This window comes from Triticum urartu, unplaced genomic scaffold (assembly GCF_003073215.2).
Source record: "Triticum urartu cultivar G1812 unplaced genomic scaffold, Tu2.1 TuUngrouped_contig_10475, whole genome shotgun sequence".
In the NCBI taxonomy this organism is placed as follows: Eukaryota; Viridiplantae; Streptophyta; class Magnoliopsida; order Poales; family Poaceae; genus Triticum; species Triticum urartu.
The window spans coordinates 1-13,872 of NW_024111346.1; the positions used below are offsets into that span (position 1 = coordinate 1).

The 13,872-nt window shown below is 39.3% G+C and overlaps 1 long non-coding RNA gene across 1 annotated transcript; it reads left to right on the plus strand.

Moving 5' to 3' along the window:
• The first annotated feature begins 6,355 nt into the window (after window positions 1-6,355).
• On the plus strand, window positions 6,356-13,537 carry LOC125526556. Its single transcript, XR_007291774.1, has 3 exons — window positions 6,356-6,514; window positions 6,619-6,697; window positions 13,427-13,537. It is a non-coding gene; the product is annotated as an uncharacterized LOC125526556 (long non-coding RNA).
• The last annotated feature ends 335 nt before the right edge of the window (window positions 13,538-13,872 follow it).

Genomic DNA, 13,872 nt, shown 5'->3' on the forward strand with positions numbered 1-13,872 from the left:
TGGTGGAAACGGTGTGGCGCCCCCACGTCCGGCGACTAGCGCGTGTGCACTCTGGATGCGAGCAGTCTGATCGGCCCGATGCTCCTCGAGCAGCAGAAAGGAAAGGGTCTGAAGAAATGAAGGAAGCGGACTGCGAGGTGATGTGAGGGATCGCACCGTGGTACTGGCGGCCGAGGCCACGCAGGAGGTGAAAGACCTGCTGCGTCTCGCCCACTGGCTGGCCAAGGTCCCGCAGCTGGTCCGCATACATCTTCAGCTTGGTGCAGTACTGCATGATGTTCATGTCGCCTTGCACCAGGGCGTGGTACTCGGCGTCGACGTAGACCGCACGGGCAAGTTGGTTGTCCTTGAAGATGCCGTCGATCGCCGTCCACACGGTGAGCGCCGTGTCCTCGTGCTGCATCACGATGTCCAGGAGATTAGGAGAGACGGTGGTGTTGAGCCAGTGGGCGACGGCGTGGTCGGCCATCAGCCACTCAGGATAATCCAGGCGTGGAACCGTCGCGGCATCGACGTGGTCGCGGAGCCCAAACATGCCGATCGCCGTGTCGAAGTGGCGTCGCCACTGGGCATAGTTGCCGGCGAGCAGGTCGAGGGTGACTGGGACATGGCGGTGGATGTCGATCGTCTGGAGGACGGTGGAAGAAAGCGGGGACACGCCGAGCGGGGCGGGCGCAGACGCGGCAGGCGCAGCAGGCAGGATGGCCGGTGGAGGTGATGCGGTGCCCAGAGGGGCGCCGGGAGTGTCAGTAGAGGGGGAGGGAGGCGGGCTGGAGGTGCCCATGGCGGCGGAAGCAGGATTGGCGACCGGAGCAAAAGGGTTGTGCCGGTCGTCGGTATCTGATACCATGAAGGAGGGAGGAATATGGGATTCAACACACACATCGATTAGCTCTGCGGCTGAGACTATATGCAGGTTACAGAGATGATCGTGTGCCACTACCAGGCAGGATCGTGGGCAGACTGCGTGCCCACTACTCACGTACATGCACTGACTAGATTACAGTGCGCGTATACAGGCTACTCTACGGGCTACACTACGTATACTCTAACACTGCAGCACCCCAACACGTCGACAAGGGAGGTATGAATCTGATCCGGATCCCCTTCTTGTGTTGGTTTTCTACATCTCGATCTGCTGCTGGGAGAGGAGGGAGGGAGATCCCGGCGGGTTTCATGATCGAGTGCCTGATCTGTCCGTTCTTGCAGGTTGGCGAAGATTGGACGGGGATGGACGAGCTAGACATGGATGGCGTCAACGTGGCCAAGCCCGAGTTCGCGTACCCTACTGTACGCGGAGCACACCTTCGAGCCCCATGTCTGGGTCATTATCCTATTTAACTTGCCACTTTTTGGATTGTTAATTAGAGGGACAAGATCAATGAAGTTTGTAGTATACTTTGATTTTGTTTTACTGCTCGAGAAAGAACGAGCTCTTTCTTATAGGGGCGTTCACCTGGACCGAACAGAGTCTTCTTTTTTGCATCTTGAAGTACACATATCGTTTGATTTGATAGAATATCAGTCTAATTTGTTGAGATTCTGAGTCTATAATCTATAGACGGTTGGAATTACGATCAGTTAATCGCTCCCCTCAGTTTTGTACATTATTCTCACATAGAAAATACTGTTTGTTCCTCTCTTTTTTCAAGTTCACACATTGTTGCAGATTGTTGCTGGTAGCTTCACTAGCCGAACAAAGTCGCTGACATATTTGAGTTCTAGGTCACCGACTCAATTTATAGTTATTTGATCGCTAATTTCTTGCTCTAGTTGTCTTTTTATGTGCTTAGTTTTCTTTTTATGTGCTTAGTTATCTTTTTGGTTGTTCCAGTGTGTTTGGGGTGCTGCATATGATGAAATCATTCACTACTGGTTTCGATTTTGATGTTTTATCTCCTAGAATCTCAGAAGTGCATTTAGTTGGAAACATGCTGGTAGCATTGAGTTAGTTTGCTGCTTGGATATCATACCATACTAGCTCTAATATTCATGTGTATGATTTATCCAGGGTCGTATTCTAAATAATAGTGCAAGGTACTTTGAGTAAATGGTCTGCAAATCAGTGCATCTGGAGTGCTAGGATGTGTGGGGACAAAAAGGTATGGCAACGAGCTCAGAATCTGTCATGGTTGCCTTGTTTGGATAATTCATATGTACTTGTTCCCTCTAATTTGTTGTTAAGTTCTGAATCATGGATCAGTTCAAACTAGCATCAGTACTCATTCATGTCTAGACCTTAGCTGTCATTTGTGCATTTCCTACAATAAAGTCATGTAGATAGGTGCTGGATGATGTAAGTCTCACATCTTGTGGCATATTTGTTATGCTAGATCACATAATGGCGTCATCATTGAACTATTTGATTTGTCAGTTTCTTCTTTTGTTCTTACAGAACTACTTTTGAAAATTTTCACAGATGCCATTGCATAGGCCCGTTGGCAGAGAAATCAAAGGTTGGGAATACCACGGTATCATCCTATTTTCCTATTTGATCATTGTTATTGCACCTATTACAATGCAGATGTTTTACATTGTATTGCATATATTAGAAGGTGTAGTCTATACCTTTTTGCTTGAGTATTCTAAACATGCGTGTAATCTCTGAAGTTTACCTATGTATTGCCCTCCAATAATTTTTTTAACTCAATGGAAGTGTTTGTTCTCGGTGATGCCTACCCTTGGTGGGATATTATTCTCATGTAAACATATAATATTTGTGGTTATGCACACCTTCATAGGAAGGCTCTCGTATCCCCATTTGTGGTTTCAGCTTTACCAGGCGTTGTCGGCAATGATTGATGAGATAATTGGTTTAGCTGCTTTCGGAAGAGGCGCCGGGAATCATAAAAACCACGATGGCTATGGAGATTCAACATATAGAAAGATGGAAGAGGTTCCCACTCTCTCTCTCTCTCCCTTCCACTTTCTTTTGATTTAATCCCCAGTCTTATTTATCTATGCCTACATGGTGTGCGGCTGCAAGGAAATATTACTCTCTGCAATATTAGTGCTCCATTGCCTACTCAACAGTGTCCTTTTTTTCTTCTGAAATTTAGCTGCAGTCTTGGATCACTTACCTGTACAGTACGTCACATCTCACGGTTATCTGACTTGCTTATGCAATATATCTCATCATTCACATATATGTTTAATTTGTGGAGAAATATATTTGTTGCTATGTTGTTTGAGATTTACATCCTCTGTTCCATGAGTCAAGAGGATATTTTTAGAGGTTTCCGTGTTACTCATATAGGTTTGGTAGTTATATTTTGGTTAGAACCTTGCTGCTCCTAACCACTAGTTATGTGTTTTTGGGACAAGGTGCTTTGTACATTATGATTGGTTATGTATGTGTCATGGATTAAATGTATTTATGCTTCTGCACAATTTTCAGTCTATAATTCGTTTTCCTGCCAACAAGCATCACAAGTAATATCGAGAGCGAGCAGCTGCAGATGAGAGGGAGACGAGCGTGGGTGGAGGTCAGGCTTTGTCAAGGGAGACGTGGGTACTTCTGTTAGTTGAGAAGACATTACAGTTGCGCTACAGTCAGGAATAAATGTTATTCTTCCTCTGATATATTGCAACAAATTCAATTTATGCGTCCTCCAATTATTTCTTCTGTTTTTTGGCCTTGTGCTTTTAGCAGTACATGGTCCAGTAGTAATCGGGGACTGGAAGGGCAGTTCTATCTTCTATGTGAGGTTGACTACTTTTGATTCGCATGTCCTCCTGAATCAGCTATGTATGAAAGCAGAGGCCCTCCAAATTAGATGATAGTGTTTAGAATTAATGATTTATCCCATGTGAATTGACCTTTTCTCTATTCTTTCATCCTTTTTGTTTAGAGTTAATGATTTATCCAGTGCTGCCCATTGCATGCTCACCAGACTTTTAAAAAGCTTCATCTTAGTTTGCTAAATGTTCTTTCCTACTGAACTAGCTTCAGAACGATTGGTTGGTTTATTAGACATTTGATTTTTTGTGCATTTCACGTTTGCTACTAACAAATATTCAAAAAAATAGTGTTCCTATTAACTAATTTTGGATCGTATTTGTTGGAGATCCTCTGTTCTTGTTCTCTGTGCGCCGGATCTGTTGCTGCGGCCCTCGATCTGTATGTGTTTTTTCTCTGACCTTCCTAGTCGTGGTTGCCTGGAGCTCATCCTTGATTTGCTCCTTTTCCCTTGCAGGTTCGTCCACTGCGGGTGCTCGTGCTTCTGGTCGATTCGTCCTGCTACGTCGGTCATCGTTCTTCAGGTCGATCCCTTTTCTTCTTGTCTTCTCAGTTCTCCAACCATTTGCTTGCTTGCGCTCTTGTTGGTAGAGGCCTGGCATCAAAGAGTCTATTACTGTTTGCTTGTATTTTTGTTCTTGCTCAGCTGGGTCGACTATGAGATGGAATCATGGTTTTTTGTCACTTCTATGGATTCTGGTGGGGCCTATTTTTCTTTTTGTGTGTTTCTTCTATGCCTTACAAGTGAGCTGTTGATTTGCTTGTTGGCGCTGCTCACATCATGTGGGGGAGATTTTTAGGTCTAGCTGGTTTCAAAGAAGCGGTCCTTCTTTGTCTTTGTTGTTTTCCTGGTACTTTGCTGTCAAAGTGATACTTTCATATAGCTACATTTCAAAGAGTACATCTTCTTGTGTGTAGCATATTCTTTTTATAGGCCTTGCCTTGGACGTTCTGGATCCTGTTTTTTGTTTCGCGAATCTGCTATGGGCCATTGATGTTCTTCTACCACTCATACGTATATTATTTGACCATTTGCTTTGCTAAGATTCAAGTATGACTTGATTTAGATTTATTTTCTTCAAACATGCACCAATCAATATTTATTGCTCTTTGCGTTGTTGAATCAACATTTCATTGTATGCCGGATAGGCATCCTTTAACTAAATTCATCTTTGTTTGATGTAGTTCTTTGTGATTTGAAAGCAACTGATGACTCAATATCAATCAGTGCACGGAGGGAACTCTTCTCCACCATGCTGATGACAGGAAAGGGGAAAATCCAGTCCGTGGTGCCACCAATGAACAAGGTAAACATGAGCTGTCGTTCGCTTATAAATTCCGTAATTCAGTAGTACCGATCTAGGGTTCATGTGAGTGAATCTTACTGTTCTTCGGACCGTGTATAAAAATGCTGCTCTGTTATCAGTTGTAGCTGCAGTTCTATCGTTGTGAGTCTCTCTCATGGTCCAATAGAATGCCCTTTTCAGAGAAAATACTCCAGATCTATTTACTATGATTTAGTTCTGGTATTGATTTTTATTTAGTATGAATACTCACATAATGAATCTATTAAACGATCTAAATACCACCTATTCACAAATTACTTGTGCCGCTGTTTTTTTTACTTATCGCGCCATTCTTTACGTTTGTATTGCAACAAAGTAAATTTTGTAGGCTCAGAGAAATCTTCTGGATTGTTTAGACCACATATTTGTTTTCTTTCTCAACAGTCATGATGCACAACGTAGTAATTTTGATTTTTCATTTGGATGTTATATACTCTTTACAAGATCTACAAGTTGCACACAATTCATATTTGATGTTTAGTCTTGCTAATTCTCGAAACATTCCCATGTTTGTTCTCCTACAGAGCTTTTGATATCTTATCTATACTCATGCTTAAAAGATACTCCCTCCGTAACTAAATATTAGAAGTTTTTGTAGTTCAATTTGAACAACAAAAATGTCTTAATATTTAGTTATAGGGTAGTACTTGTCTTGGTTGATTGCTTTATGAAGAAAGTAGACCATTTTAGATCGAAGATATGGATTTATGATAGTTTTGAGACAGAGAGGAAGAAATAACAAGTTTGGGAAATGATGAAACTTCCAAAAAATTTGACAATTTGATTCAGCATGTGGTTAGGTCATGCTCTCAGGAGATAAATGTTCTTCTGTAATTTTAGTTTCAAGTACTTTTGATTGATAATAAGAAGGATATGTGTTTATTGATTGTTTTATACTACTATTATTTAGGTGATGCAAATCAATATCTTGCTTTGTCTATGCTATGAAGTGGCCTAAGCGCTAGACCACGGGGAACCAGGAACGGTTACTTTCCTGGTGACCTTATTATTCGGTATGGTGCTTGCAAATTGATCTTTTGTTGTGTTTATTCACTGAAGCTTGTACTGTCAAACAGAGTTGCTATTGTATTGATGCCTTGGAATGTTGTTAAATCAAGTAATGCAGCTGAATTTGTCTACTACATGTTAATCTTGCTCTTTGATACTTGCTCACAAATTGTTTACTTGATGCTTGATGGCAACTGCTATTCTTACAAGACTATCAATCTGAGATATTATCATAACTCAGAAAAATGAGATGTGCACACATGTTTGTATTTTGATTTACTAATGGTTTCCTTCATGTGAATGTTTTATTGCATTATCCGATTTCTAATCTGCAGTAAATGTGACACAAGTTTATCACTTCTCATTGTATGGAGTGAACCGAGGCAGCAACTAGCTGGACGTGGAAGTGTTGTTCCTGAAGGTACTGAAATTGGAGCGGACTTCTCAGGCTCAATTATCATTTTTGTACCAAGTAGTTGCATGCATAACGAAGGTAGATGTTTGAACTATGAATCTGTTTTGCAGGAGAAGTATGAGGTTGTGCTTGAGAAGATCTCCAGGCTGGAGGAGATGGCTTCTCTATTCATTTATTTTCTCCCTGAAGGTAAGTACAGTGTGCAATGCACTCTATCTTTTGGAGGATAACAAAAAACCAACTTCGGTACTCTCTTAAGACAACCATGTGTATTATACACGGATGTCCGCTAAGTATTTTGGGAAGGGAATGAACAACTCTTTCAGAATAACAAACAAGTGCTACAATATAAGGAATAAGTACGTACATCTTATATTTTTTCACCTTGAAGAGCACATTACATTTGTTACGAGTTGAAACAATTTGTGTAGTTTATATTGAAAAGGCATCATGAAGGTGATGTAGATGTTTTTTTAAATAATCTGATATCTTTTGTTTTAAATCACATAGCATAAAGGTATTCTGCTAGCTATATAAAAATAGTAATATTAGAACTAGACGTATATTCTTTTTAGCTATGCCCTCCGTCCCAAAATAAGTGTCTCGACTTTGTACTAAACTTGAGACACTTATTTTGGGATGGAGGAAGTGCATTATTATAGTAGTTGTAAATAGAGGTAATATCACTGGTAGTCACTAAACTTGCGTTGGATGTGCAGTTTAGTGCTACAACTTTAAAAATACGGATTTCCGATCAGTTAACTTGCGTCTAGGTTCATATACGGTCACTCTCGTTGACTGCCCGCGTATTTGCCGATGACATGGCATGCCACACAAGCAGAGGCCCACTGTCAGTGACACATGCCGTTTCAAGGAGTCGCATGCGTGGTGTTTTTGCACAGACCTCCCTGCACTTATTTTCTTTTGCACAAAAATGTCCTTGCTGACAGTGGCCCCACCAAAACCCGGTCACCAGCGTGTTTATATAGCGTGCGTCGAGGGCGGGAAATAACACTGTGGCGAGCGGGCTAATGGCGGGAAATGGCTTTGGAAGAAGTACTGGATGGCGGGAATGAGCTTGCGAAAGCGGGAGTAGTCACGGGTGTCGCCGGCGCGTATCTCTTACATCTGTCAGACGTACGGGCGGCGGAGCAAAGGAAAGAGATGGTACAAATAGTTGGTACAAAAGACTTGAGTACACGTAATTGAACAAATTAGTCTCACTGCCCGAGTAGCTAGATGGTGTGGGTTGTTGCTAGCACGCTCTGGGTTCGAATCCCAGGCCACTCATTTTTTTGGTTTATGACTGAACATATCTGAAGAATGTATTTGAGCATAAAAATGTCAGTAAAACAATGAAAAAAGCAGGCCACTTTTTTGGGCATATGACAGTAAGCATATGTGCAGACTCAGTTTAGCTTATGGCTATGAATATATCTGAAGAATGTATTTGAGCATAAAAATGTCAGTAAAACAATGAAAAAAGCAGGCCACTTTTTTGGGCATATGACAGTAAGCATATGTGCAGACTCAGTTTAGCTTATGGCTATGAATATATCTGAAGAATGTATTTGAGCATAAAAATGTCAGTAAAACAATGAAAAAAGCAGGCCACTTTTTTGGGCATATGACAGTAAGCATATGTGCAGACTCAGTTTAGCTTATGGCTATGAATATATCTGAAGAATGTATTTGAGCATAAAAATGTCAGTAAAACAATGAAAAAAGCAGGCCACTTTTTTGGGCATATGACAGTAAGCATATGTGCAGACTCAGTTTAGCTTATGGCTATGAATATATCTGAAGAATGTATTTGAGCATAAAAATGTCAGTAAAACAATGAAAAAAGCAGGCCACTTTTTTGGGCATATGACAGTAAGCATATGTGCAGACTCAGTTTAGCTTATGGCTATGAATATATCTGAAGAATGTATTTGAGCATAAAAATGTCAGTAAAACAATGAAAAAAGCAGGCCACTTTTTTGGGCATATGACAGTAAGCATATGTGCAGACTCAGTTTAGCTTATGGCTATGAATATATCTGAAGAATGTATTTGAGCATAAAAATGTCAGTAAAACAATGAAAAAAGCAGGCCACTTTTTTGGGCATATGACAGTAAGCATATGTGCAGACTCAGTTTAGCTTATGGCTATGAATATATCTGAAGAATGTATTTGAGCATAAAAATGTCAGTAAAACAATGAAAAAAGCAGGCCACTTTTTTGGGCATATGACAGTAAGCATATGTGCAGACTCAGTTTAGCTTATGGCTATGAATATATCTGAAGAATGTATTTGAGCATAAAAATGTCAGTAAAACAATGAAAAAAGCAGGCCACTTTTTTGGGCATATGACAGTAAGCATATGTGCAGACTCAGTTTAGCTTATGGCTATGAATATATCTGAAGAATGTATTTGAGCATAAAAATGTCAGTAAAACAATGAAAAAAGCAGGCCACTTTTTTGGGCATATGACAGTAAGCATATGTGCAGACTCAGTTTAGCTTATGGCTATGAATATATCTGAAGAATGTATTTGAGCATAAAAATGTCAGTAAAACAATGAAAAAAGCAGGCCACTTTTTTGGGCATATGACAGTAAGCATATGTGCAGACTCAGTTTAGCTTATGGCTATGAATATATCTGAAGAATGTATTTGAGCATAAAAATGTCAGTAAAACAATGAAAAAAGCAGGCCACTTTTTTGGGCATATGACAGTAAGCATATGTGCAGACTCAGTTTAGCTTATGGCTATGAATATATCTGAAGAATGTATTTGAGCATAAAAATGTCAGTAAAACAATGAAAAAAGCAGGCCACTTTTTTGGGCATATGACAGTAAGCATATGTGCAGACTCAGTTTAGCTTATGGCTATGAATATATCTGAAGAATGTATTTGAGCATAAAAATGTCAGTAAAACAATGAAAAAAGCAGGCCACTTTTTTGGGCATATGACAGTAAGCATATGTGCAGACTCAGTTTAGCTTATGGCTATGAATATATCTGAAGAATGTATTTGAGCATAAAAATGTCAGTAAAACAATGAAAAAAGCAGGCCACTTTTTTGGGCATATGACAGTAAGCATATGTGCAGACTCAGTTTAGCTTATGGCTATGAATATATCTGAAGAATGTATTTGAGCATAAAAATGTCAGTAAAACAATGAAAAAAGCAGGCCACTTTTTTGGGCATATGACAGTAAGCATATGTGCAGACTCAGTTTAGCTTATGGCTATGAATATATCTGAAGAATGTATTTGAGCATAAAAATGTCAGTAAAACAATGAAAAAAGCAGGCCACTTTTTTGGGCATATGACAGTAAGCATATGTGCAGACTCAGTTTAGCTTATGGCTATGAATATATCTGAAGAATGTATTTGAGCATAAAAATGTCAGTAAAACAATGAAAAAAGCAGGCCACTTTTTTGGGCATATGACAGTAAGCATATGTGCAGACTCAGTTTAGCTTATGGCTATGAATATATCTGAAGAATGTATTTGAGCATAAAAATGTCAGTAAAACAATGAAAAAAGCAGGCCACTTTTTTGGGCATATGACAGTAAGCATATGTGCAGACTCAGTTTAGCTTATGGCTATGAATATATCTGAAGAATGTATTTGAGCATAAAAATGTCAGTAAAACAATGAAAAAAGCAGGCCACTTTTTTGGGCATATGACAGTAAGCATATGTGCAGACTCAGTTTAGCTTATGGCTATGAATATATCTGAAGAATGTATTTGAGCATAAAAATGTCAGTAAAACAATGAAAAAAGCAGGCCACTTTTTTGGGCATATGACAGTAAGCATATGTGCAGACTCAGTTTAGCTTATGGCTATGAATATATCTGAAGAATGTATTTGAGCATAAAAATGTCAGTAAAACAATGAAAAAAGCAGGCCACTTTTTTGGGCATATGACAGTAAGCATATGTGCAGACTCAGTTTAGCTTATGGCTATGAATATATCTGAAGAATGTATTTGAGCATAAAAATGTCAGTAAAACAATGAAAAAAGCAGGCCACTTTTTTGGGCATATGACAGTAAGCATATGTGCAGACTCAGTTTAGCTTATGGCTATGAATATATCTGAAGAATGTATTTGAGCATAAAAATGTCAGTAAAACAATGAAAAAAGCAGGCCACTTTTTTGGGCATATGACAGTAAGCATATGTGCAGACTCAGTTTAGCTTATGGCTATGAATATATCTGAAGAATGTATTTGAGCATAAAAATGTCAGTAAAACAATGAAAAAAGCAGGCCACTTTTTTGGGCATATGACAGTAAGCATATGTGCAGACTCAGTTTAGCTTATGGCTATGAATATATCTGAAGAATGTATTTGAGCATAAAAATGTCAGTAAAACAATGAAAAAAGCAGGCCACTTTTTTGGGCATATGACAGTAAGCATATGTGCAGACTCAGTTTAGCTTATGGCTATGAATATATCTGAAGAATGTATTTGAGCATAAAAATGTCAGTAAAACAATGAAAAAAGCAGGCCACTTTTTTGGGCATATGACAGTAAGCATATGTGCAGACTCAGTTTAGCTTATGGCTATGAATATATCTGAAGAATGTATTTGAGCATAAAAATGTCAGTAAAACAATGAAAAAAGCAGGCCACTTTTTTGGGCATATGACAGTAAGCATATGTGCAGACTCAGTTTAGCTTATGGCTATGAATATATCTGAAGAATGTATTTGAGCATAAAAATGTCAGTAAAACAATGAAAAAAGCAGGCCACTTTTTTGGGCATATGACAGTAAGCATATGTGCAGACTCAGTTTAGCTTATGGCTATGAATATATCTGAAGAATGTATTTGAGCATAAAAATGTCAGTAAAACAATGAAAAAAGCAGGCCACTTTTTTGGGCATATGACAGTAAGCATATGTGCAGACTCAGTTTAGCTTATGGCTATGAATATATCTGAAGAATGTATTTGAGCATAAAAATGTCAGTAAAACAATGAAAAAAGCAGGCCACTTTTTTGGGCATATGACAGTAAGCATATGTGCAGACTCAGTTTAGCTTATGGCTATGAATATATCTGAAGAATGTATTTGAGCATAAAAATGTCAGTAAAACAATGAAAAAAGCAGGCCACTTTTTTGGGCATATGACAGTAAGCATATGTGCAGACTCAGTTTAGCTTATGGCTATGAATATATCTGAAGAATGTATTTGAGCATAAAAATGTCAGTAAAACAATGAAAAAAGCAGGCCACTTTTTTGGGCATATGACAGTAAGCATATGTGCAGACTCAGTTTAGCTTATGGCTATGAATATATCTGAAGAATGTATTTGAGCATAAAAATGTCAGTAAAACAATGAAAAAAGCAGGCCACTTTTTTGGGCATATGACAGTAAGCATATGTGCAGACTCAGTTTAGCTTATGGCTATGAATATATCTGAAGAATGTATTTGAGCATAAAAATGTCAGTAAAACAATGAAAAAAGCAGGCCACTTTTTTGGGCATATGACAGTAAGCATATGTGCAGACTCAGTTTAGCTTATGGCTATGAATATATCTGAAGAATGTATTTGAGCATAAAAATGTCAGTAAAACAATGAAAAAAGCAGGCCACTTTTTTGGGCATATGACAGTAAGCATATGTGCAGACTCAGTTTAGCTTATGGCTATGAATATATCTGAAGAATGTATTTGAGCATAAAAATGTCAGTAAAACAATGAAAAAAGCAGGCCACTTTTTTGGGCATATGACAGTAAGCATATGTGCAGACTCAGTTTAGCTTATGGCTATGAATATATCTGAAGAATGTATTTGAGCATAAAAATGTCAGTAAAACAATGAAAAAAGCAGGCCACTTTTTTGGGCATATGACAGTAAGCATATGTGCAGACTCAGTTTAGCTTATGGCTATGAATATATCTGAAGAATGTATTTGAGCATAAAAATGTCAGTAAAACAATGAAAAAAGCAGGCCACTTTTTTGGGCATATGACAGTAAGCATATGTGCAGACTCAGTTTAGCTTATGGCTATGAATATATCTGAAGAATGTATTTGAGCATAAAAATGTCAGTAAAACAATGAAAAAAGCAGGCCACTTTTTTGGGCATATGACAGTAAGCATATGTGCAGACTCAGTTTAGCTTATGGCTATGAATATATCTGAAGAATGTATTTGAGCATAAAAATGTCAGTAAAACAATGAAAAAAGCAGGCCACTTTTTTGGGCATATGACAGTAAGCATATGTGCAGACTCAGTTTAGCTTATGGCTATGAATATATCTGAAGAATGTATTTGAGCATAAAAATGTCAGTAAAACAATGAAAAAAGCAGGCCACTTTTTTGGGCATATGACAGTAAGCATATGTGCAGACTCAGTTTAGCTTATGGCTATGAATATATCTGAAGAATGTATTTGAGCATAAAAATGTCAGTAAAACAATGAAAAAAGCAGGCCACTTTTTTGGGCATATGACAGTAAGCATATGTGCAGACTCAGTTTAGCTTATGGCTATGAATATATCTGAAGAATGTATTTGAGCATAAAAATGTCAGTAAAACAATGAAAAAAGCAGGCCACTTTTTTGGGCATATGACAGTAAGCATATGTGCAGAACATAACAAAAAGCATTTGATCCATTGATGTGCAATACCAGACTCTATACTAACTTATATTTTTGGTCAACATAATTAAACCTGTCAATAATCAATCTACTTTGTAAAAATGAAGGGTTGCAACTATTATATGACAACAATGTTGTTTTTGGTACCTTCTCCTTCAGTTATGTGCAATTTGCGTTTGATTCCAATTTGCTGGTTTACAAATCTTATATATTTGTATCTTTGTCAAATGAAGTATGAGCTGCTATGTAACATTAAAGAACTCTGTTTATCCAGTCCTTTGTTGTGATGTATTTGCTAGCATGGGATGTCGGATTCAGAGCAACAAGGCGACTAAAGGATGGGGTTATCGCAAGGAGGCACACACATAGATGATCGGTGAGGTCGCTAGAGCTTATGAGGTGGAGTGAGGAACAAGAGTGTCGGTGTACTAAAGTAGGGGTACCCTTAGTACCCCGAACTTGTGCACGGGCAGTCGCAGGTCCCCCGACCTGGTGCGCGGGCAGTCGCAGCGTCCCGCGGCAAGGTCTGCCAGGTCACCGCCAAGATCCTCCGTGGTCCCTTTGAAGACCATTCAAGAACAAAGTACTCAAGACAAGACCCCGGCAAGAGGAGCTTGCCGGGAAAAAGGCAAGACCCCGGCAAGAGGAGCTTGCCGGGAAGGCCATCAGAAGCGTCCCAAGGCCCCGGCAAGAGGCGCTTGCCGGGAAGGCCATCCAAGGCATTCCAAGGAACTTGCCGCGGCGC